The 26,582-nt window shown below is 45.6% G+C and overlaps 1 long non-coding RNA gene across 1 annotated transcript; it reads right to left on the bottom strand.

Annotated features, from left to right (window-relative positions):
• Positions 1 to 9,424: 9,424 nt before the first annotated feature.
• Positions 9,425 to 15,045, bottom strand: LOC122117036. The gene is made up of 3 exons (XR_006149061.1): positions 14,962 to 15,045; positions 12,959 to 13,019; positions 9,425 to 9,674 (listed from the first exon to the last, which is right to left on the bottom strand). It is a non-coding gene; the product is annotated as an uncharacterized LOC122117036 (long non-coding RNA).
• Positions 15,046 to 26,582: the final 11,537 nt, after the last annotated feature.

Here is a 26,582-nt window from a genome sequence, read left to right as displayed (position 1 = left end):
AAGCCCACCCACCAGGGCTTGCTGAGAGACACAGTTCCACCAAAGTGTGATGAATAGTTCCACATGACCAGAGAAAACAGGTGAGTGCTTGCCATTCTCAGTTCCAGCTTCCCTGGTAGGAAATGCCAGCTCTGTCCCATTGGATCTAGTACAGGTCTCAGGGGCCAATTCCTTGTCTGATTTGTATCATATACTTATCCCTCAATGGGTCTCTCACTTTCTGTGACTCCTTCTGGGGGCAGAGGGTGCATGGAACAACCCACAGCTCATGGACTGAGAGTGAGAAAGGCCCATTCCATAGCAAGAGAAGGGGTGAAGGAGGCCAGCGAGACAGAAAACGACAGCATCCTCAAACACAAGGCTTCTCACCTGAACCGTTCTAACCTCCAGGACATCTCAGTTTGATGAACACTAAATATTTGAAATTCTGTCAACTCACATGGAGTTGCTTCCACTCAAGCTTCAGAACATGACCATCCCCTCAGGCCAGCCTGCCTACGCCCTCCCAGGTGCAACCCACCTAAAGGTGCTTGATTTCTAACACCATTGTATTGCACATTAAAGGAATCACAGGGTATGTGCTAGTTTGTGATGGTGTACTTTCCTATGTGTACCATACTTCAGTAAATGGTTTATTGAGAGAGAGAAAGAGAGAGAGAAAAAGAATGAGGTGCCTGTATATTTTTCCCATTCTATTCACGCCATAAACTGTTTAACTTCCAAGGACATTCTCAGCTCTCTCAGAAATAGCCTCCTCTCCAAAGGAAACATTCTCCAGATAGCAAATTATTTCAGCATCTCCAGCCGACCACAGGTGGCCAAGGTCATGGGCAGTGCAAACAGCCCATGTGAGGCACTGGCCATGTTTCTTTTGCATGCAGAAGATGGAGGGGTTTCCCTAAGGTTTGTTACAGACAGGCCTTGTGTAATGGGTGAGAGGCAGAAAGGCTCTTTCCAGCACTCAAGACCTCATGAGGCTGGTAAAATCAAGCTTCTAATGGTCCTAGCAGCAGACCAAGGGCCCAAATCAGCTGAACCAATGGAGAACAAGGCTGATTCCTTAAGTTCAGCACAGAATGGCCATACAGCTGAGCAGTTCTACTCCAATCTCTATACCCAGAGAACCAAAGAGAGGACTCAAATGATGTTTGTATCTGAATGTGCACAACATAACCATAAGGTAGAAACAAATGTCCAACAGATGAATATATAAAGAAAAAGAGTTCTCTCCATACTACAGAATATCATTCAGCTATACACAGGAAAATAATCTGATATAACAGTCTGACAGATGAACACACGAAACAAGTAACAGAAACCAGACCAAGAAAGGTTACATTTTTTTTGGGGGGGGGTCTGGTTGTGGGGCCTGAACTCTGGGCGTGGGCGCTGTCCCTCAGCTCTTCAGCTCAAGGCTAGCGCTCTACCACTTGAGCCACAGCGCCACTTCCGGCTTTTTTTTCTTATGTGGTGCTGAGGAATCGAACCCAGGGCCTCACGCATGCAAGGCAAGCGCTCTACCACTGAGCCAACTTCCCAGCCCCAAAGGTTACATATTGTATGACTCCAGTTAGTATCAATTATTCAGATTAGTTAGAGAGAGAGAGAGAGAGAGGCAGAGAGAGAGAGAGAGAGAGACAGAGAGAGAGCGCACAGTCTCCTTTGGGGGATGATAAAGAAGTTTTGGAACCAGAGAGAATAACAGATGCACAACATTATGAATGTAAAAATAACACAGAATGGACACTTTAAAACGGATAATTTAAAAAGTACTTAAGTGACTGGGAATGTGGTTAGTGGTAGAGTGTTTGCCTAGCATGCATGAAGCCCTGGGTTTGATACCTCAGTTCCACATAAACAGAAAAGACTGAAAGCGGTGCTGTGGCTCGAGTGGTAGAGTGCTAGCCTTGAGCAAAAGAAGCTCAGGGACAGTGCCCAGGTCCTGAGTTCAAGCCCCAGAACTGGCAAAAAAAAAAAAAAAAGGTACATAAATAAAACTAATAATAAGTGGCCAGGAGGCTGTGCTATCCTGAGGTACCCAGGTTGCCTGGCAAATCTGGGGGCCCTGTCACTCTGGACCTTTGACCCAGACATACTCAATCCATAGTCATGTTCTAGAGCTAGAAAATTCAAAGAAAGAACACAGCAACTTCAACAAAAGCCACAGGCTCTTGAGTCTATGGATCACCAACTCTAGACAGTAGAGACAGACACGTAACAAGTACTTGCAAATTCAAAGGCCAAGAAATTTAGGCTTTGAAAACATCTTGGGAGCTTCAAATAGACAAGAGGAGAAAATTTCCCTTCCACTGGAGAGATAGCCAAGGAATTTGTTTTAGATAATTATGACATGCACAATCTAGAGAAGACATAACAGCTATCACAGGCCTCATAAACAACTCTTTAGGTCTACTTATCAATTGCTTGGTCTTGAGAACTATCACCCAAACATCCAACCCCTTTGGACTTTTCCTCAAACTTGCTTTTCTTCTCAGAGCAAGAATATATCAGGTGTTTTTAAACAGATTCAAATGAAAAGAATTTCATGGTTCACCCCTCAATGACTGATGATTCCTCCACTCTGAAACTCACTTTAGAATGCCCTCCCTCCTCCCCTAAAATACTGATACTAGGTCTATTGGATGTGAGATTTCTCCCTCACACCAATCCCTTTCTCACACTGACTCTCCATTGGTAGCTTGGTGTCCTGGAGTAGATATTTCTGCCCATACAGCGCAGGGCAGAGCTGACCTTCCCCTGGGACTCAGCCCAAAAGAGAAGCTTGTCCTGTTGGAACATGCTCATGTACTTAGGTCTGGCAGAAAGGGATGTGTACAAAGGCCGATTCCGACCAAGGATCCTCTCAAAACTGCTGCTTTTTTATGGGGTCTAAAATTAGAGTACAACAATAAATAAGTTATCTCTCGAGCTATGCCATAAGATAAAATTTCCATCCCTTAAGAGCCATGAAGAGTTTTTTTTTAATCCCTCCTCAAATTATAACTCTCACCAGAAGAACACAGGTGCCAGGGAAAATCAAACAGCAAATGGTCTTAAAGCACCAACTCCCCGGACAAATGCCAGGGGCTGTCTCTGTCCTCTCGTCTATCATATATTTCTAGAAAGCTACATATATCATAAACAGATATAACTATTTTGTAAAAACAATCCTTAGATGAAAATAAATAGTTCTTAGGTTGGGAGAGTGATGGGAAATGCTAGAGACAGATCTCTGACTTCTAGCCTCATTTCCTTCCATGGAGTTCAAATACCATCTCCTGCTATTTCCACCTTGGACAGCCAGTGTGACTCTGGCTTTTCCCAAACCTCACTCTTCCACTGTTGTAAAATGGGTGTCATGTTACCTATCTGGCAAGGTGATTGTGAGCATAAAACTACACATATATGTACATATATGTATATGCATGTATTTGTATGTTATATTCATACATGTTATATATTACCATGTGTTAATGATTAAATATATAGATTATATATAAATGTATACATAATTGAATACATAATATATGAATTAATGCTTAAATACATATAGAAGTATATTATAAAATATTATATAAATCAAATGTCACATATAGCTTCAAATGATACATGTTGACCACAGAAGATGCACACCATATGATAGCATACAGAAATCAGATGATATAAAAATCAATCACAGCTGGGTACCAGTAGCTCACACCTATAGGCTGAGATCTGAGGATTGCAGTTCAAAGCCAGCCAGGGAATGAAAGCCCCATGAGACTCTTATCTCCAATTAACCACCAGAAAACTGAAGGTGGTGCTGTGGCTCAAAGTGGTAGAGCACTAGCCTTGAGCAGAAGCAGCTCAGGGACAGCGTCCAGGCCCTGAGTTCAAGCCCTGCCCCCCCCAAACAATAATAATTCACAAAAGTTATAAAGTGGAGTCTGTATATGTTACCTACAGCATTTCCAACCCTCCCAACTGTTAGTAATTTTATAAACATAATGTGATTTCATGGACACTTTCTTTTATTTATTTATGTTTTTTAAGATAGGGTCTTGTTCTGCAGCCCAAGCTGGCCTGAACATGTGGCTCCTCCTACCTCAGCCTCCCAAGTGCTGGAACTACAGAAGTGTACTACCACGCCTGGCCGACATTGCCATTATCTAAGTTAACTAATCTTTGCAACCACTGAAGCATTCATGTAAATATCTGAATTTTCCCTGGCTAGATAAACCTTGCAAACAAGCATCAGATCATGTCTGGCTGTGAGTATCCTTACCCCACCCGGGGAATCAGCCTCCAAGCAGTCAGGTGACTTGTGTCTGAGCATTCTTCTCTCTCCTCTGCCTCTGAATTCTGTATATTGTTCATTATTTCTTTAGGGCAGTGATTCCTCAGGAAGTATATATGTATGTGTGTGTGAGGCGGGGAGGGGGAGGAAAATTTTGGTTTCTCAAAATATTTGATCACGTCTGGAGATGTATTATCACAAGTATAATTGTGTGTGTGTGTGTGTGTGTAGAAGGGACTTGTGATGCTGTGCTATTGTCACCTTGTGAATAAAGGCCCAGAGATGCTGCCAAACCTCTACAAGGACAGGAGAGTCTCCTGCCTCTGTAATAAAGAATTATCCTGCCCCAAATGTCACTAGTGCTGATGTTGACAATTCTTGCCTTAGGGACAGAGAAGGGATCTTAGATTTCTTTGAGCCATAGATAATCTGTAACTATCTCCTAGTTGATCTTAAAACAAGAGCCAGGCTTCAAGTACTTAGGAAAGGAGAATTTCAATCAGTCACTCTCTCAGAGAAGCCTGAAGACTGTCACTGGGGTCAGCAGACACCAAGTCAATGCCTGGTCTCCGCTCTTCTGGGCTGCACCTGTGCTCTGGCCCCAGCGTGGTGTGGCAATGCTTCCCACAGGAGCCCACCCTCCCCAGGCACAATCCTCCCCAGTCTCTGTCTAAACTGCTTGGATTTGGTTCTCAGTTCCAATTTGGCTCTTCTCTTTTCAAATGAAAGCATACCACACTGTACAATACAGTACTGTTACACACTAAATTGGCCCCAGACAGGCACAAACACCAACTTCCGGGCACTTTGAGACAACCTAGAGTAGGGACCTCTGCTCCTGTTCTGTAGATGAGGAAAGGGAGGCTCAGGCAGTGAGGGTTTCTTAAAATGACACAGCCAAGAGGAGGAAGGACGGCTCCAAAGCTGGGCTTCCACCTCCACGGCTAGAGCTCTTTCCACTCCACTGAGTCTGCAAGAAAGCCCAGGAGAGCCTGGTCCATCATTTGCTACTCATGCGGCAGGGAGATCAGCCCAGACAGCTGGAGGAAAGCACCTGTGAGGCAGCTGGGTCTTGCTGACACACATAGAGTAAAATGTGGGTCATCCCCTAGGGGCGGCTGAGACTTAGAGGATGCTCAGAGCCTGGGGATCCCCTAGGGTCTGCTTCGGGGAGATGGGCAGCCTGTGGGGAGTCTGAGGCTGGTGATGACCTCCCTAAGCGCAGAACGTGCTCCTCAAAGGGAAGCAAGCAGAGAGCTGGCAGAAGGCTCAGGGGTCCTGAGCTGCTTCTCTCCTGCATGAAACACTGACTGGGAACGAAGCTAGGAGGAGTTTACAGCCTCAGGACTTTGATTCTAGAGGGAGAGACACTCAATAATCTAAAAAAAGAATACAGATTATGTCCAGTGCCAGAAAAGAAACAGAGCGCTGCAAGAAGATATCAGGTTAGGGAAGGGTGAGAAGAGAGGAGGGCCCTATGTTGACAAAGGAGAAGGGAGAAGCGCTGGGAGGAAATGACGCTGAAGCTGGAACCTGAATGCAGAGAATCAACCAGCAGTGCAGAGGACTGGGTGGGCTTGGGGTATGGCGGGAAGGTCCCCGGCCTGCCCCTAGGGAAGGAAAGCCAAGGTCAAGGTTGGAACACAAGCAAGGCCATAATTACATCTTGGAGCAGTGAAAAACCAGGCCTGGAAAGTTTTCTGCCACAGAGACACTTGTGGTTTGAAATCTGATTTGGCTACAGGGAGAGAAAGGACGTAGAGAAATCCAGGCTGGAGGAAAGTCCCCAGGCACAAGAACATGGTAGTGAGAGTGGAGACCCGTGGAGCCTGTGGACCAGCCAATGACCGCTGCTCTGTGCGTGGACGGATTGAAGGGGGAGGCTGACGGTCATGACTCTGAACTAAGGCAATTACTAAGAGACAGGATTTTTGGAGCCAGGGAAACCTAGAGGAGAAACTGACTTGGGGGCAGGAGGAGGGGTGCAGAGGGTCTGATATTTTAATTCTCCACCCTAACTTCAGCCTTAAAATATCCTTAGGCTCCCCGTTATTATTTGTCAACCTACTACAATTTCAAAGCATTGCTTCTAAGACTCTTTTAAAGGAATCAGGAGGAAATGGGGGTGGGTGGGGAAAATGTGGAACATGGTAGGCATAACTTGACTGCATTTGAGGTCTTTTGAAAAAGACAGTATATAAATATAAAAGTGCTAATTATGGGAGGGGTTTGTACTTTCCACTTTCTACTCTGCTTATCACTTTCATAATATAATTCTCTTAAAAAAAGAAAAAAGAAGCAGCAGCAGAAGTAAAAGAGGTCCTGCTTTGGGGTCAGGGTTGGTATATCCCAAGAGTCCTGCTGATCGGAGGGCTTTCCAACCCGAAGCCACAGCATGTGAGGACACCAGAAGGAAGCAGTGTTGGGAGGGGAAAAGACACAAGCCAAGTCAGCCACGCAGATGGCCTATACAAGGGGCTGGGGCGCTCTTCAGACAGCTTTCATGTGTGTCCCACACACGCATTCAGCTTCCAGTCTGCCTTTTCCGCTGGCTTCCCTGGTTTCTGTTTGTTGGTTTGTGTGTTTGTTTTTTCATTGGTCACGGGGCTTGAACTCAGGGCCTAGGCGCTGTCCCTGGCTGCTTTTTGCTCAAGGCTAGCACTCTAGCACTTGGAGCCACAGTGCCACTTCCTGTTTTCTGGCAGTTAACTGGAGATAAGAGTCTCGTGGACTTTCGTTTCCTGGACTGGCTTTGAACCACGATCCTTAGATCTCAGCCTCCTGAGTAGTTAGGATTACAGGTGTGAGTCACTCGTGCTCATCTTAGTTTCCATTTCTCTGACCATACTCTTCCTGTGGAGGCATGGTACTGTCAGAGAGTAAGGGTTAGCTCTTATGTCGCTTTCAGCTGCCTCTCACGTTATTTCGCCCATTAAGATGAACTCAGCCATCAATCACCTCCTCTAGAAAGCCTTCCCTAATCACCCTAGGCCCTTAGTAGCTCCTTTGCGGAGGCATGCCTCAGTTACACTATATTCCCACTATATTGTGCTATGTTCTACATGAAGACATATTCATTTCTTCCATTAGACTGGGGACCTAGAACGGACACCTGTTGGGGTTTTGTTTTGCTACACAATGCCTTTTGACATTGCAGGATTTCCCATCTCAGGAGCCACACAACTTTCAAAGCAGAAGCCAGAAACTTTCTTTCCCAGTTTATGTTTCTGAGAGGGTATATCATATGACCTGGGCCCTGCTGATAAAAAGAAGTAGGAAGAAACTGCTGTCTTTTGGAAGTGGTAATGGTGGCTGTAGATATCCAACTTGCAAAGGCAACAAGAACAGAGGATCTCTGCTCTGGGTAAATATGATTTGCTCTCAAGACACCTGAGGCTGAGGTTTAATTTCTTGATGCAGCAGCATTGGGAAGTGGGGTATGGGGGTAAGGTGTTTGGTTCCCGGGGTCATTGTTCTCATGCATAGAATCATGCATACCATCATGCAGGACTTAGTGTGTGCCTCCTCTTACATGACTGGATTAGTCACCGAATGAGTGGGTTGTTCTAAAGTGAGTTCTAAAGCTTCCTTAGCTTTCTCTTGTTTCTTCTCTTGTCACATGAGTTCTCTCTCCTGGGCACTCTGTTCTCTAGGTCCCGTGTTCAAGCAGCAGAAGCAAGCACGTGCCAGAGTCATGTATACTCTTGGACCTCCAGAATCATGAACACAAATGAGCTTTTCACATCAATTTCCTAATCTCAGCTGGTCTATTATAGCAATAGAAAAAGGGCCAAGCCATCTGAAGGTAGTTTCTTGTGCTAAGCATTAGCACAAGTAATTAAGGTAATGGCAAGGACATTAATTAAGCATTGCTGCTCATGCACCAATGGGAGCAAGAGGTTTTCCACTGGAACAGAGCACTGCCCATTGGCTCTTAGTCAGCTCTCCAAAACTGTAACAAAATGCCTGGTATTAAACCAACTTTATGTATGTATGTATGTGTGTGTGTGTGTGTGTGTGTGTGTGTGTGTGTGTGTGTGTGTGTATTTGGGTCGCCATTTCAGAGGTTCCAGCCCATGGTCAGTGGTGGAATATAGCAGTTCATCACATGGTTGCCAGGAAGCAAAACAGAAAGAGGTCACACCCCTAATGACCTCACTAAAGCCCAACTCCTAAAGATTCCACCACCATCCAATCACACCACAGGCTGGAAGCCTTTGGGAGACATTCAAGGCACAAGCTATAGCAGCCATTTTGCTTCCAAAGCAGCTGCTTGAACAAAGTATTCTTTTGCTTAAACCAGCAATCTATCATTGAGCTACATCTTCTGTCTAACTTAAAAATTACCAGTGCAAGCTGATGCTCACGCCTATAATCCTAGCTACTCAGGAGGCTGACATCTGAGGATCGTGGTTCAAAACCAGCAGGTCAGCAAAGTCTGTGAGACTCTTTTCTCCAATTGATTCATCACCAGAATACCTGCTGTTGCTCAAAGTAGTAGAGCGAAGAAGCTCAGGTTCAGTGCCCAGGCCCCTGAGTTCAGTCTCATGACTGACAAAAAATAATAATAATAATTACCAATGCAAGGTGGGCACTTGTGTCTCACACCTGTAATCCTAGCTACTTGGGAGGAGGCTGAGATCTCAGAAGAGTGGTTTGAAGCCAGTCCAAGTAGGAAAGTCCATGAGGTTCGTATCTCCAATTAACCACCGAAAAAGCCAGAAGTGGAGCTATGGCTCTAGCGGTAGAGAACTTAGCCTTGGGCAAAAAATAAGCTCAAGCCCAGGTCCTGAGTTCAAGCCCCAGGACTAGCAAAAAAAAAAAAAAAAAAACCCAGCAAAACAAAACACCAAAACAGTGCAGAAAAATGCTGGAGGTGTGGTTCCTTGGTAGAGCAGCTGCCTAACATACTCCCCCCCAACACACACCAATCTCTATTATCTATCAATCTATTTGTCTATCTATCCCCTCTCCCTTCTCTCTCCCTCCATCTATCTCTATTTACTTGTCTCCTAAATCTCATGGCTAATCAGCAAAGACTCAGAGAGACTTTACTTCCCAAATGGTTCTCAAGCTGTGTTCCTTTAGAATACTGCAAATATTGAATACTAGTGAGCTTCCTTACATACATGGAGAGAGTTTATTTCATACAAGGAATTTTGTCCATTTCAAGTTTTTACTTAAAAACTTTTCAAAACAGTGGCACCTGCTACTGAGTAGTCAGCAGGTGCTTTGAATGAAAAAAACAAACGTGCAAGTAAGCAGATTCTGTAGCAAAAACTCAAAGCCACTAGTCTGCATAGGTCAACAGTTTTCCTCTTCCGTGTCTGTTTTGCTTGCTGGAACTGTAGATTGCACACTTAACACAGCATCACATCTTCTGCTAGTGAAGTTCTTCCTAGTTCACATAAAAGAATCCAATGATTCAACATTTTCTGAATGGACACCACGGACTTAGACATTTTTAATATTTTTTGGAGCTGCATTTCCCACCACTGTGTAATTCTTCAGTTATAGATTGAATTGGGACTCTATTTTTCTGTCCCCTCAACCCCCCACCAATTTTTTTTCTTTTTCTAAGGCCTATATTAAAATTCTTTCCCCAGCACCTCAATCTGTGGTTGCAATTTGGAGATGGGACCTTAAAATAAGTCTGTTTGGCTGTACTGTACTGGGATTGGTGTCCTTAGAAGAGGGGACATTTAGCAGAGAAAGAGATACCGAGGATGCTGACACCCAAAGAGTATGTGAAGACCCAGTTAGAAGGTGCCTTCCATCAGTCCAGGACAGAGACCTCAGAGGAAAAAACCTGCACATCCCTTGATCTTCGGTGAATCAATGCTGTCTGTGGTACTTTGTTATGGTCACCAAAGTAAGCTTCCTCCAGCCTCAACCTGGAGCAGAAATAGGCAATGGAGCCGAAGCATTCCAAACCTCCTTCCTCCAGGCAGGATTCTGCCTCCATTTATCCTCTATCTCTGGCTGTGCTCAGAAGCCCATCTTTCTTCTTTGGCTCATTTTTTTTTTTTTTTTAGCACAGACACTAAGAAGAGTGACCTTTAAATTCTACTAATGTGAACGAGTTCTGCAGAAGAGCTGTCAGCACAGCCAGGGCTTTGGAAGGCCCTGGGGAAGTTAGCAGGAGAGGAAGATGCACACAAGAGGGGGTGGGAGGGACAGAGGCACACTGTCTATCTCAGAAATGTCTCTAGGCCCGTGCTGGCTCTGAGCCCCCTCTAGGGACAGCAGCTTCTAGGAGCAAGAGAGCATTTGAAAAGGGACTCTCTGGGTGGTTCCGGCCCTGGGAGGTCTCCTGCTTTACCTTGCCAGGGGTTGCTCCCATGCCATGCCCCTCCTAGATGCCCACCAGCCGCTGGGGCACAGCTGCTCTGAATTAGCACTCGCAGTTTTGCTGTGTCACAGAGGACAAGAGAGATGGGCACCCTCTTCTGATTGGGCAGTTAGGAGAGGTGTGGGGGCCACAGGAGTCAGTGGAGGTGGACAAGGGGCTCTAGAAGGTAGAATGAAGGTTGCAGAGGTGGGGATTGTGGGGAAGGAAGGGAGAAAAGAACACTAAGGAAAGATGGCTTTACTTCTGGCTAGGGCTAGATTGATCTCAGACCATTTTCTGGTCACAAGGGCCATAGAGGAGTAGGGCTGGAGATGATTCTAGGTTGTTAATAGCAACTATCAAGTTATAACAACCATTTTTATGCCTTCTTCTCAGGGTAGACTGCATTCTCCTTGCAAGCAGAGTGGGTGCGTTGGGCACACCTCTGCTGTAGCCAGTATGGAATATTCATTTCACACTAAATATTCACAGAAGACAGACGACGCGCCTAGGACTGGATCTAGAGTTGCAAAGGCCACAGGCTCAGCTGGCACTTCACTGTCTCTTGACTAAATGTTTTTGACTGTCTTTTCTTTTTTTTGTACTGGTCCTGAAGTTTGAACTCAAGACCTAGGTGTTTACTGTCCATGAGCTTTTGTGCTCAAAGCTAGCACTTTACTACTTGTGACACAGCTGCACTTCTGGCTTTTGGTGGTTACCTGAAGATAACAGACTCATAGACTTTCCCTGCCCTGGCTGGCTTCTAACTGCAATCCTCAGATCTCAGCCACCTGAGTAGTGGGATTACAGGTGTGAGCCACCTGTGCCCGGATTTTTGTCTTCTTGATTTTCATTTGGAAGGAGCCAGCCTCTCCCAGGGCTAATTAGTTCTTCCAAATCAGTGAGAGGCTATAACCCCACACCTTCTTTACTGAACTTTCCTTTGCCATTTCCATCCCTAATCACCCCAAAGCCAAGCACCAGACATCTAGGCACAGTCCTATACCCCAGAGCCAACTGGAATGATTCATATCAACCACTTCTGTGCCTGCTTTACCCATGCCTTTCTTCAAAAGCCACAATGAAGACATTTTTTTACTGTTGTTGTTGGCCATGGGGCTTGAACTCGGGGCCTGGGCGCTGTCTCTGAACTCTTCAGCTCAAGGTGAGCACTCTACCACGTGAGCCCCAGCACGACTTCCAGGTTTTTTCTGCTTATGTAGTGCTGAGGAATTGAACCCAGGGCCTCATTCATGCAAGGCAAGCACTCTACCACTGAGCCACCTTCCCAGCCCAATAAAGACATTTAACTACATTCTCTCTTCTCCTACTTCCTGAATAGCCCCATGCCTCTGGGTGGCATGTTCTGCCTCCTGGCTCTAGAAACTGTGAATATAAACAAAAAGTTTGCTTCCTTGACAGGCATTGCTGGGTCTGAGTGTCTTACCATTACCTGATTCATACAGATCACGGGTACATTTTTAAACAGATGGCTCAATGTGAAAAAAGCATTAAGTAACTGTAAATTAACAACGGATTCCTTCCAAGCAGTACAAAGTACATCTTCTTCTTCTTCTTCTTCAAGAGAAGGGAGGTGTTAGTGCTATTTGTCATTATGTTCAAATGCAATGAAAGTGAGAGAGAAGATGGGCCAAATTCCTAAGCAGGCAGTCTTCAGTGCAACGTGGGATTCTAGGTTTGGAACAGGGACAGGCCTTTCCCGTGTGCCCAGCAGAGCCTGCGCAGGCTGACAGCACCCAGAACAGAGCGATCCACTCAAAGCTTCCTGCATCAAAGCCAAGCACCTTCCTTTTCAGGAACAACTTTATTAAAGCTATACAAGCAACAAAACAAAGAGATCAAGGAGACGTCTTTTATGATGTTCCTTTCCTAACAGTGGCATCAGATGCTCTCATGAACCCAGAAGGCTGCAATGAGATTGTGGGTGACTAAACCAAGTGGATTGTTGTGTGTTGTTGTGTACACATGTATTGGATGTTGCTATTATGCCTGGAGACTAGTAGGGAGGCCTGCAATGTGGCTTTTCTAGTCAATGGTTTTAGGTGGCTAATTATCAATAAGTCAATAAGATGACTGGGCTATGTATAATTTCATCTTCCTTTGAGGATTCAGAATACACTTTAAGACATCACCCAGCATCTGGTATGTTATCAATAACATCGATTGTCTCTTTATCTTAATAATCATAAAATATATCTTTAATGATATCTGGTTCCTAAATGTACACAGGTGACTCCCTGGGGATGTTGGGCAACCCAGAGAATTATGGACCAGGAAGAGTGATAAATCCAGGGAGCAGCCTACTAGATGTCATCAGTATGCATGCTTACCTCTGGGTAAGATCTGTTCTAATCTTGAAGTAATACTATCAGATCTTTCTCCACTAGGCACCTGAAAGCAATACAAGAAAACAGGTGGCTAAGAGCCCTGTTTCAAACTGCATATTGACCACTCCTCACACCTATAGATCTACCTAGTTTCCATAGAATCAGATGTTTTAGTTATTAGAAATAAAGAATCAAGCCATGTGATGTCCATTTTGTCACATTTCTCTCTTCAGATTTTATATGCTCACAAAGGACAAGCCTAAAATCAGCAATACACTGCTCGAAAGAATTCTGCAGGATCCATTTCCACAGTTTTGAATGTGGGGGGTAAAACCATATGATAAACGAGGCAAAAAAAGAGGGACAAAGTCTTTCATGGGGAGGTATGAGGTTGAAAAATAGGGACACGGAAACACCTGCTCCCATCTCAGAAGACTTCCAAAGTTTCACAATATTTCCCTCTCAGGTACCTTTAAACATCCTTCATGCAACAATGCAAAGCATTGATCGAAGCATTTCAGGCTGACAATTCAAACAATAGGCAACAAGGGCTGTGAGAGCCTGGACATACACGAACCCATCAGTAGACATCCTGAATCACAATGTCCACTGAGTCAGAGGATGTAGTCTAGGCTTCAATTATCTAGCAGCCTAAATGAGAATAATTAGCACGTAGATGAACAGGTAAAGAATAGCATTTGGGAGTATCTAAAGGAAGGAATCTACTGGAACTAAAGGTGTAGGAATTTGGAAGTCTGGGGTACCCCAGCAAAGTCTGGGGAAGGCTTTTGAAGAGATTAAGCTTTGAAGGCCTGGAAAGACTTTAGACATGCACTGAGAAGAGAATGTGCAGCCCATGGAAAGCACAATGGATATACCTGACTTCCTCCCAGAAAGAACACAGTATGACTAGAAACAAACATAAGAGATCTGAACGGCCATAGTGATGCCACTCCTCAATTCCATTCTCAAGGGGGAACATGATCAATACACTATGGCATGGAGGCTCAACGTGGTCTCAGAATCCTTCTCAACACTGGACCTCAGGCTATTCATTGTTCATGTTCATGACAAAAATTACCTTACTCTTCTTGAGAGAGTATGGAGTAAGCCTCAGATGGGCGGGGAAATCTGGGCATGACTGTCTGTCTTGCTTCCTGGGTATAAGGACCAAAGAAAGTTCACATGGCTATCTTTTATTCTAGTGAGTGAGATAATATTTTTCTTCTGGAGTCACTCAAGCTGATGCCCTTGTACCTGGCAGAGGTACAATGGCATTATTGCTCTTCAGTACACACAATTTGAAGCAAGGCTTCAAATCTTTTCCCATTCTTCCAGAAGGACATGGTAGTAGCTTATCTGAAAGATGGCTGTTTTCAATGCCTTCCCTTCCTGGGCATACATGCCACTTCCTAGTGAGACACAAAGAGAAAGCCCAGAATCTGTGACTGCTTTGACAGTGGGATTTGGCAGAAGTGACCGTGTGCTAGTGTTGGCCTGCACCTTTAATAGGCTTAGCAATCTTGCTTCTTTTTTTTCTTCCTTGGGAGCCTTGAGCTGAGTTGCAAGAGTCTGGTGACTTGGCTAAAGGAAGCACATGGAGAGACAAAATGGCAAGGAAGAGGCCACATGACCACAGGAGAAAGACAGAGAGAGGCTCAGCTGCTTCAATACCCCAACTGAAAGCAGCCTTCTTGTTCTTCCCTGCTAAGATTTAAGAGCTAAGTCTTCCCAGACCTCTAGAGCAGCCCACCACAAGCTGAATCCCACCAAGGGAACCAAACGAATGCCACATCAAGCAGTAAACAGTGTAGCCAAATCCTGCCCAAATTCTTGGTTTCAAAGGATCATAAGCCTTAAAATGACTATTCTCTCAACCCAAAGTTGGAAATAAATTGTACAGCAGCAAAAGATAACCAGGATCTTCGGTTCCCAGGCCCTGCCCATCCTATGGGCAGATCTACTCTGGGTTTCATTCTGATCCCTGCAAGTCCCCTGGGCCTTACCATGTGCAGGACAAGTCAAGGACCTGCATTCTGGGAGCAGATACCACACTTCTGGTCACCCGCAGCCTTAACCTCAGCTCACTCACTGCCAACTCTTCTCCTGTAGGATGACACGTACAATTTGTTAGGAACCCAAGTTAATTACTGACTTCAAGGCTCAAAGGTTCCAAGGGTTGTGTGCTTGTTATTCTATTTTTAAGGGACACAAAGGGCAAACGCCTCCTCCTTCTGAGGCTGGTGTCTCAAGAACAGCCACCAGGATATCAACTGCCAAGTGCATTGGGCCAGTCCTAGGGAAAAAGCCCCAAAAGCTCCTATAGGTGTTCCTGCCCTGCTTTAGCCAGGAGAAAGGAAAATTAGGATCACTTGCTGTGATTCTCAAGCTCACAGGGTCCAACTGGCTCCTTCTGTTTCTGAAGACACTGAGGCAGGGGACATGAGATGTGTCCAACTGAGGGTCAGAGAAGATGGTGAGGATGGTGCCAAACCCAGTCCCTGAGTCACAGGTAGGATGATCCGCTTCTTCCCTTCACCGCCTTGTGTGGACAGGCATGGAGGTAAGGGAAGGAGGCTACGAATCTATAGACAGATGCTTCCTCTGCACACTCTCTAGCTGTGAATGCTTTCAGATTGCTTCAGATGAAGGCATCTGGGCATAGTCAAGCACAAGCCTGCTGCTACGCAGAGTCTTGCTATGGTTTCAATGTGGGTTCATCGAAAGGCTCAGAGTCAGGGTAGTCATATTGAGAAAGTGCTTTTAATATATAGAACCTTCTAGGAGGTCCTTAGGTCCATGGGGCATAACTTCAAAGGGGTCAGAGACGGCAGCCTCTCAGTTTCTCTTTGTATCATGGCTTGAGCTGTGATAGTTTGCTCTGATGTGTCCTGCCATTGCCGTCCGGTGCTTTCACTAGAGGCCCAAGCCAATGGTGCTACTTCCTCTTGGGCTTGAGTCTCCAAAACGGTGACCTAAATGATTTCCTTATATTAAGTTAGTTGCCTCAGGCATTTTGTAGTAGTAACATGAAGCTGGCAAATACAGGTCTCTATGCAAGAGCTCAATTAAAAAACTCATTGATACAAGCAAGAAAAAGCCTTTGGCATTAAAAACCTCTTCTTTGTACACTCAGGCACGCTCTTGTGTATGCATGCACACACACACACATACACACACACAGAGTAATTCAGGGTATAGTACATTTTCTGGTTTCGTGGTGTGCATGTGTTTCTTCTGCCCTTTAATTAGGGTAAATGTCATGTTCTAGTGCAATGCCCCAAGGGATGAGCGTTGCTGATTTTGTTTTTAGCAAACAGCGCAGCCCAGATCCCTTTGCCCACATCCATTCACAGACGAACGTGCTGCATGTGGACATGTGGACCCGTGGCTGCTCGGGTCCCAACTTGAATACTAAGCTTTGGAAGAATCCCAGGAAGACTCCACAGCAGACAAGAGCTCCTCAAACGGCAGTTACTCCCTTGAGTCTCTCTGAAAATTGCTGTGACAACTACTCTTTCCTCAGTGCCGGGTGCCATGCTAGGCAAACAGGTGTATCTTCTTAAGTCTCACAATAACCTGGTGAGTCCTTAAATCACTATTATTTATGGAGGAGGACACTCAGGCTCAAAGACATTTAGTAAGAGTTGAAAGAAGACCAAAACCAAGGGCTTTCTTGGTCAAAGGAAAATGAGATTAGGCCTGAATGACAAGTGGCCTCCAACTGACCTTGGCCTGATACTGCTTCAAGTCCAGACACAGACCCGGAGTACCACACTACTCTAGCAGACTCCACACATGATGTCAACTTGGTGATTGTTAGCACCATGAACTGACCAGTGCTCATGCTGTGTACAGCAGCTCAGTTTTATAAATAATGATTTTTTCCGAGACAGTATTTCCTCTTATTATAAAACAGAGGCATCAATTTCGCCTCAAAAATAGCTCTAGGGGCTCCAGAAGCTAAAGTCCAGGAGTCTGCCAAAGAAAAACCAATGTCCAGGTTCCTGCCATGTGGTATCTCTGCTAAGGACCTAGCTTCCCAGGGAAATTAACAGTTGGGACCAGATGCCATAAATAAAGGGTTCACAGGGACCATGGCTGTCCCCCATGCCCATCACATGCAGTTTTAATTGGTAATTGTGGCTGAGTCCTATTTGTGATCAGGATGTAGAGGGTTAGGCCATGGATTTAGATTTTTTTTTTTTTAAAATGTTATAAAAGAGATAGTGGAATAATGCCAGACCAAAATGGAAGAGATGGCACTCAAAAGGTTCAAATGAGATGGGCGTGGCGTCCCTGCCACCCCAGCCTGCATTGTTCAGTTCCTCTGGGAATGGTGCCTCCGTCGACCCTGATGGCCGCAACGGAAGAAGTGACACTGCTTGCAAAGATTGCAGGAACAGTAACAGAAATTCAGCATGCTTGAAGTTTCTTCTAAAAACGCACAACTCCATGATGCTTCAGGGTTCTGGGACTAAATTTAACTTTTCCTCTAGTCTCCAGAGGGTTATGAATCTGACTTCTGTCTTTCTATAAAGGATATATTCATTTGCTCATAATGGAATACTACACAGTTTGGGTGGCTTGCATGACACATATATGTTGCTCACTGTTCTGGAGACTGGAAGTCCAAGGCCAAAGTTTCAAGTCCAGGACCAGGCTTTCCTGTGTGCAGGTATCTTTTTCTCTTCTTAGAAGGAATTTATAATCCTTTGGTACAAACTGCACCTCTCTGGCTTCACTTAACCTAAATTATCTCCTTATAAGCACAATCTCCAGATGCTGACATACTGGGTATTACTGCTTTAACCCATGAATTTGGCAAAAGGAAGAGCCAATATTCCGTCCTTTATAGGGGGTTTCAGTTGGGAAGGAAATGATAGGATTGTTTTGTCATGAAGTGAATCTGATTTTTGCCCAAGCTCTTTCTCTCTCTCTCATTGCTTCTCATCATGCCCTCTGCCAAAACCGCTACATCCCATACATAGGACTTCTTTTTCTACTCAGCAGCTGTCCCTTCAAACTGGGTACCCAGAAGTCCAGCTCCTTGAAGTAGAGCCCCACATAGCTAGGTCAAGTTCTGTCCCATCTGCCACTAAACTTTTTCCATCTATATGGAGTGAGGTTATTTCTGAACATGTTTCCCTATGTGCTTTGTCTACAAGGGAAGTCAGAATCAAACAACATGTGGCCACTCCCCGTACACTCAGAACCATATGACAAACATCTCTCATACTTGATGGACACCTACTATCTGCAGTCATTAATCCACGTGTATGGGATCTATCAGTGAATAAAACCAGCAAACAGTCCTTCTCTCTTCCTCTCCAGATTTTCCCTCTTATTTGTCCATTCTTTAAAAATATTTAAAGTACTGTGTCTATTTCAAATATTTTGTGCTCACAATTACTCTTATTATATTTTATAAATCTGTAATCTTATTGTTATTTTTGTAAGAACCAAATGACTCTGTGTGTGTGTGTGTGTGTGTGTGTGTGTGTGTGTGTGTGTGTGTGTGTGTGTATGTGTGTGTGTGTATACTGGGGTTTGAACTCAGGGCCTTTTAGTCTTTTTTTGTGTGTTGGTCGTAGGGCTTGAACTCTGGGCCTGGGCGCTGTCCCTCAGCTCTTCAGATCAAGGAGAGCGTTCTATCACTTGAGCCACTGCGCCACTTCTGGTTTTCTGGTAGTTAAATGGAGATAAGAGTTTCATGGACTTTCCTGCCTAGGCTGGCTTTGAATCGTGATTCTCAGATCTCAGCCTCCTGAGTAGCTAGGGTTACAGGCGTGAGCCACCGGCGCCTGGCAGGCCTGTCACTCTTACATGGCCTTTTTACTCAAAGTTGGTACTCCATCACTGGAGCCACAGCTCCTTTTCCAGGTTTTTTTTTTGTTGTTTTTTTGGGTCCAGTCGTGAGACCTGAACTCTGGGCTTGGGCGCTAACCCTCAGCTCTTCAGCTCAAGGTTAGCGCTCTACCACTTGAGCCACAGCGCCACTTCCGGCTTTTTCTGTTTATTGTGGTGCTGAGGAATCGAACCTAGGCCCTCATGCATGCAAGGCAAGCGCTCTACCACTGAGCCACCTTCCCAGCCCCTTTTCCAGGTTTTTGTTGGTTGGAGACAAGGATATCCTGGATTTTTCTTTTCAGGCTGGTTTTGAATCACGATCCTCAGATCTTATCCTCCTGAATAGTTAGAAATACAGGCGTGAACCACTAGTGTCCAGCTTCAAATTACTTTCTACAATAAATAGAACCACTGTATGGAATAAATTAGGTAAAATATGTGAGATACCAAGCACATTGTTGGGCTTCAGTCTAAGCAGTTTTTGACTTTTCTAAATCCTAGATATTCTTTAAAACCAATCCCAAATCCTATCTCTCTCCAGAAGTTTTTAATGGTACCAGAAAATGCAAAGTTCTTCCCTTTCTTTCTGTCTTCCCTTAGTATATATTCATCCAGCACATACTTAGACTCCTTAAAATATCCCGTCATGGATTACTCTCTAATTTTTTCTCATGTGCAAATTAGGTTTCCTCGTGGCAGCTAGCTAACTTCTGGAGTGAATGTAGCCTATACTCTGCATTCTTAATCCACATAGTACAATCCAGGTTTACATAAAAGATGAAGTAATATGTAAACATTCTCTCTCCTGTCCTCACTATTTTAGTTTAAAATCTGGCCCTTTGTACCAAACAATACATGGTTCCTTTACTGGGTTGAGCAGAGTTTGTCATTTAGGGACATTTAAAGGTAATTTGATTTACATTGCTAGAGCACATCCATCATTTAACAGGGGAGGGGGGAAAAGCAATGACACTTCAAACAAAAGAAACATTTCACATAATTAAAAGTCAAGGCGAAGACTATTACAGCATTTTCTGCAATAGAAAAAAGTCTGCTGTCAAAATACTTGAAAGGAAAAAAACACACCAGTTAAATCACTGGTGGTACCTTCATTGGATAGAGCATTGTACTCTCATTTATTTAAAGAAACACATTTTGAAGGCTCCTTAATGAAACAGGAAGATACACACAATGTATTGCCATGTTGGAGAAAAAAAAAGTATATGAAGTATATGAAATATAGAGTATGATCCTAATTTTGTGAGCCTTCTATTTATATATGTTCATCTTCATAGAAAAGAAGATTGAAAAAGAAAACATCTTGGAATGGATAGCATCTATGGGTGGTAAAATTATTGATGAATATTTATTTCATTTTTATACAATTATTTCTCTTACAATCTGAAAATGAAAATGAAGAACACACATTGTGAAGTCAAGGGATGCTTCCTGTGTCTCTTCAGAGAGTGACATTGGGGAATGTGAGAATCACCAGTCACCCTGTGTGAGGTCTGGCTCTAACCCCTCATGCTACAATCCAGAAAATGCTCCTTTAAGTCCTAAGAGGAGAATTTCTTCTCAAACACACTGCAATTCTGTCTTCCACAAAATCCAGTGGATGCTCTTTAAGGCAAAAACTTCCCTGGAAGCAAACATGGGCCCATCGCTACTCCTCATAGGGGCAGAGTTGAGCCGACCAGCTGGTTGCCAGTGATCATTTCCAAAAGCAAACTGGGAGGGCTGCACAGAGTTGAGCAAATCTGAGAGCATAGGCCATCCTTCCCTGCTTCCTCTCCTGGGTCCCTGCAGGCTGAGATCGGAATTCATAGCTGCTTTGCAACAGCCCACCAGAATCCTCAGCCGGTATCCATGTGGATATTTTTAACAAGGCATAAAACTTTGCAGCTCGATTAAAAACACATGCCTCTTGTTTCAAAGCATGGTTAGCAACAGACACTGGAACTCAGTAAACACATCAACCAGGGAACACTCTCATTCAGCTTCCAAGTCTCCGATTCTGAGGGTCATAGTTTCAAAGAAACACAGATTCTTAGTTATCATATGTTTAGGGACATTTCTCTGACTATCTCTGACTTCTTGAAAAGATCATTCAGCATGTCTAAAAACACTGTGTCCATTTTTACCATTTCTTTAAGAGGAGAAAATCAACACCAGGGCAGACTCTTAAAAGGTGAGACACCTGGGCGACGGTGGCTCACACCTGTAATCCTAGCTACTCAGGAGGCTGAGATCTGAGGATCGCGGTTCAAAGCCAGCCTGGCAGGAAAGTCCATGAGACTCTTATCTCCAATAAACCACTAGAAAACCGGAAGTGGCGTTGTGGCTCAAGCGGCAGAGCGCTCGCCTTGAGCTGAAGAGCACAGGGACAGAGCCCAGGCCCAGAGTTCAAGCCCCACGACCGACCCTCCCGGCCCCCCCCCCAAAAAAAAGGTGAGACAGGTTGCAGGGGAGAAAGAGAAGACTGGCACACTGCCTAGGGAGTGGTGTGGGATGGGAGATTGGGAAGGCTGGCTTCCTGTGCTAGTTTGGCCAGCATTTCCCAACTGCCCTGAGGTCAAGTTCCCCCTGGGAACCTCCTATCCAGGTAGGAGTCTTGCTTGAACCTTTTAATATTAGAGAGGATTGGGACTCACTCAACTTGAGTGGTGAAGAACGTAGACTCTATCATTAGACAAATGCAGCCTTAAATCCATGCTACACCCCCCCCCTCCCCCTCAACTTGGCGCTATAGTAGGTTAACTTGTCTAAGCCATCGGTTTGCCATCTGTCCAGTGTGGGAAATGATGCTTCCCTCATGGGATTGCCTGAAGATTTAAGGATTTTAAAAAATGTGCCACTAACAGAGGACTTAGTCGATAAAAGCTCCAGGAATCCTATCCTAAATCTGCACTGACGAATGCTGCTATTGGGATCTGGGGAAATAGAGAACAAATGAGGCCGGGTGGGGGAGGGGAGAGAGGTGAGCTGTCAGTAAATAAGGGAGAATTGACTACGTGTTCCTGCGCTGTGCTCCTGCCGGAACCCAGGCACTGAAATGCTTCTCCACCATTCCTCATGGTCACAGTGCAGGACAAAGCAGGGAGGAACCTCTAGATCTGAGATTTTTAGGGCTGCAGGAAAGGAAGCAGAAAGCTTTATTTATCTAGGCTCCCCAGCTTGCTAATTCACTTATGGACTGGAAACGAATCTTGGGTGTCGGCGCCTGCACATCTTCTCGTTATTAGAAAAGCATCTGCTCATCATCCCTGTGGTTTCCAAATGGGAGCGGGGACCACAGCTCTACTCCCCGATGCAGATGTGTGACATCAGAGCTGCCGTGGGCACTGGCAGCCCGTGCACAGGGTGGGCTCTGGGAGCTTAGACCAGGTATTGGATTTTCTAAATAAAGCAAGAAGAAGGCGTTGGCGGCTATGGCTGCAGAAGGGACTGTGAGCAGAGACGCCTGTGTGTGCTGCTACAGAACTGTCACTGAGCGGGTCAGGGAGCAGTACTTACTCTGCTCTCAACTTTGCCCCTTTTCCATGTAAGAGGGACAAAGGGGGCAGAACACGTAATTTTGGAAGACCTGCTATGTTTTCACAACAGCTCATCCTTGGAGACAGAGGACTGAGACCACACGGAGCAGGTGGCTTTAACGCTACAGGCACCCTGCCCTTCTCAAACACAGCCAGAGAGAGGCAAGCTATGGCGGAGCCTGGATGACAGACAAGGCAGAGCCCATGACAGTGTAGCCCCTCTCCCCCTGGGGGATAGGAAGCCAAGCAGCTCAGGGCAAGCCTGATGCCCAACCCCCTGCGAAGCAGCCTAGGCGACCAACTCTCCAAGGATGCAGGGTCTCTGGGGAATGCTAAAACGGGGCCAGTCTGGATAAACTGGGATGTTGCAGTCAGTTGCCCTAGAATGTTTCCTCCTCCTTTTCTTCTTCCCTTGACCAAAGAATGGCTTCATCCAGCCATCGTGGTTTGAAGCCAGCCTGGGCAGAAAAGTCCCCATGGGACTCTTATCTCCCATTAACCATTCAAAAGCCAGAAGTGGCGCTGTGGCTCAAGTGGTAGAGCACTAGCTTTGAGCACAAAGAGGCTCAGGGACAGCGCCCAGGCCCTGAGTTCAAGCCCCACAACTGACCAAAAAAAAAAAAAAGAAGAAGGTCCACCTTCAGGAATGGGGTACCAGGGGTGAGATGATTCTGAGTGCTCCCAATGGACCTAGTTCACTCTGGAGCACATTCCCCATGCTAGGTAGTATGGGTTCAGAAACATGTCATAATGCAGAAGGCACAATCCTTGACCCCCTAAGAGCTCATGCCAAGCCCAGACACCTCCTAGCTAAAAATAACCATATGGTTGTTTCTATCAATGTTCTATGACCATTGATTTTTTTTTCTGACATTTTCAACGCCACCATCAATACGAAAAGCATTTTATTCAGGTGCTGCCCAGATTGGGTGCCCCCCCCCCCCCTTAGGATACAATTTCAATCCTATGCAAGGATGATTGGTTCACAAAAGCCACTGACACAGGAAATGCATTTGCTTCTGTCTGAAGCCTGGGTGGCAAGCTGGGCTAGTCTCTCCCCTCTCCTTTGCCAGGTAAGGTATCTGAAACTCAGCATTGAAGACATTGCTGCGGTTTTTTAGCTGAGTTGGAACTAAAGTCTGAGTCTCCCAACTCCTGGGCAGAGGCCGACTGTTCCTTCATTGATTGGTGGGTAGGGAATGATTAAGCGAACAGGAGAGCCATTTCTCTCCAATGTCATCTAAACTTGGCTAGGAAAGCAACTCTTGTCTTCAAGCTGATGGTCCCTGGAAGCAATAAATACACATACAGTGGGGTCATTCAGAGTTCCCTGCTGGGGTCTAGGAGACTATTCAGCCACAAGCTTCCTCAATGAAAGAGACAGAAAAGACAGGACAGCTCCTGCTTTTCCCTCCTCCACTCACAGCCTCTGAGTAAGCAGAGGGCCTGGAAACCTCCCTCTAATTGATCCTTCACAGTGATCCTGCTGCAGCTTCTCCTTGGGGGATTTCACTTTACACACACAGGGCCTTGCCAAAAGCTGCCTGTTTCCACCCTGAAGTTATAAAATAAACAGGCCACCAAACCTAAGCCAACAGTGGCCATATGGACAACAGTGTTCAGCTAATAGAGAGAGCTACTCTTCAGGGCTGCCTGGAGGCATGGCTGGCTCTCTCAGGCCTAGTCCTGGGCAGAGTGTCCTCCTGAAATCCCAGGCAATGGTGGAAGTCAGCTGGGTGCAATGCTAGGTCACCAGCAGAACCATGGCTCCTCCCAGCTGCAAATGCTGGGGCCTGGCTTGGCGGGCCCAGATTCCTCACACAGGAGGCAACTGAGGTCCTGGCTGATGTGAGTAGCCTATTAAGCCTAGCCATCTTGTGTCTGAAAGATATGAGGAGGTCAGAGCTGAAGAGATGGGCCTGTGTGGCATGCAAGTCCAGTACTGCAGGGAAGGGCAGAAAGTGGGACGGGCCAGAGCCCCCTGGGCTCTGTGGCGCCACCTCTGATGACTTCCCAACCCTCTCTCCCAGATTTTCCTGTGCTTCTGTGTTGCACTGCACTGTCATTGTCATTCCCATGTCACCACAGCCCTTCTCACCACCGATCCCACCACAGGTGGCACAAGTCAACTATCATCATGGCATCCTAGGGGGTCCTTGCTAAGTGCAACTGGGGTTGGATGGTGGCCCTCCTCCAAGGTCCAAATTCAACTTCCTGGAACCTGTGACTGTCACCTTATTTGCAGATGACTCTTTGTAGATACGAAGTGAAAGGTCCTGGAAGAAGATGCCCACCCTGGAGTACCCAGGTGCTCCCCGAATGCAGTGATGCTTATCCCTTGTAAGAGAGGCAGAAGGAGACCAGATCAAGACACAGAGAAGACAGAGGAGATGGGTTTGGCAGAAGATAGGAGAGTGATCGAGCCATAGCCAAGAACCACAAATGACCACAGAGCTGAAAGAAGCAGTGATTGAGTCCTAGGACCTTCAGATGCAGTATAGCCTAATCCCTCTGATTTGGGGTTTGAAGCCTGCCTTCTAAGAGAAAATAAATAGCTGTTGGTTTAAGTTGCCCCGTTTATGATCCATTGTTCAGAAGCTCCAGGAAACGAATGCACTGAACAGCATCCTGTGCACCGCCATCACCATCACGGGTAGCGTTTACTGAACATATTTGGAGCATGTCTAGCACATTTCAGGCACTGGGCAGTGTGCAAGGTCATCCAATAACCACACCCCCCCCATCAGATGGGCAGACTCCATGAGGAACTGGCCAAGAGTGAGTTGGGACGCAGCTGGAATGTAACCGTACATGGACTGCTGTCTCTTAACAAGAACACCATAACTGTTTGGACAGTGTCCTACTTTCTTGCAGCCACTTTAGGAATTTGCACACAGGATTGAACTTATTTTCGATCTCAAGTGATATTTTTACCAGACTTATCTCTGAGGTTTGGCTCTTCCTAAAAGTCAGGGAAATGACTAACGGTGAGGATGGGAGACAACGTCTCGAATGACCTGAATGATGTTTTTGATGGGTTTGCCAGTAACTCTGATTAGCTTCTGGGACTTTCTCTTTCTCCTTCTTAAGGATACACTTTGAAGCCAAGACACCTAAGCACTAACCATCAGAGCAGAAAAAGAGTACAAGTAGGCTTGCTCTCTCTTTTTTTTTATAATAAACTAGACTCAAATGTGTAAACTGGACTCACATGAGAACATTGTAAGTTTCCAGAAGTCTCCTTGGCCCAGTAAGCAGTACACCAGAGAAGATCCCTGCCTTCAGTGGGTACAGAGAGAAAAATTCTCAGAGGTCAGCCTTGACTCCACCACCAAACTAAGGACTACCGTCTACTATGACAGTGACCAGTCAATTCAGAAGGGGAAATATAGGAACTGGGTTGAACACCAATCTTTCTATCCTGTCTCATGGGACACCCCGCATACACATGGACTGTATGCATAGACCCATAGTCTCGCTTGAGCAACAGCACCCTTGCTTCTGGCTATGGCTCCATCTGGAAATACGATTTGGACAAGTCTATTCTGAATTCTATAGAATTTGGGCCATCCAGTATCTACCACCAGACAACCACCAGCATCGTACTGATGCTTTTGATGTTACGACTTGGGTAATCAAAAATTCTAATTACCAAAGGGAGGTCCATAATCTCCACACAAGGCATGGACAGTAATTTTCTCTGGTGGGATCTGGCTTACCACCCATCCCTTTTTTAAGACACCTAATTCTCTCAAGCAGAGCGAACATTACATCACCAAGGCAGTGTATTCATTCAATCTTCATTAAGAAGAAAAGAAAGGATAGAATCCTGAAAGACAATCAACACCTTGAAGTGCTTTTCCTCAGCTTTGTGGAATGAGAAGCCTTCTGGGCCATCCCTCACCTCAGGGCTCACCCAGGGCTCAGCTTCGGTGGCTTGTACTGCAGCAGCCAGCACCTCACCTGGGTTACTTGGGAAGTGGAAGGGTAAGGGGGAAAAAAGGCTTGGTGTCACCCAGGGTCAGCTGCCTTCCACAAGGCAGGGCAGGGGGCAGCAAGGAACATAGATTATTCCCAAACTTAAGGTGCTGGTATGCCCTAAGGGCTCGGGACCTTGGAGGATCCACTCATTCAATGGGATCCAATACTTTGAAAAGGGAGCCAGCCTTGGTTTTCTCTTCATTGCTTCCCATGAGGAGGGTCTGTTTAATCCCACCAACGTCCACAGAGCCCTTTTATGC

This window comes from Dipodomys spectabilis, unplaced genomic scaffold (genome assembly GCF_019054845.1).
Source record: "Dipodomys spectabilis isolate Male_0828 unplaced genomic scaffold, ASM1905484v1 ptg000138l, whole genome shotgun sequence".
In the NCBI taxonomy this organism is placed as follows: domain Eukaryota; kingdom Metazoa; phylum Chordata; class Mammalia; order Rodentia; family Heteromyidae; genus Dipodomys; species Dipodomys spectabilis.
This window is presented reverse-complemented; position numbering and strand designations above follow the sequence as displayed.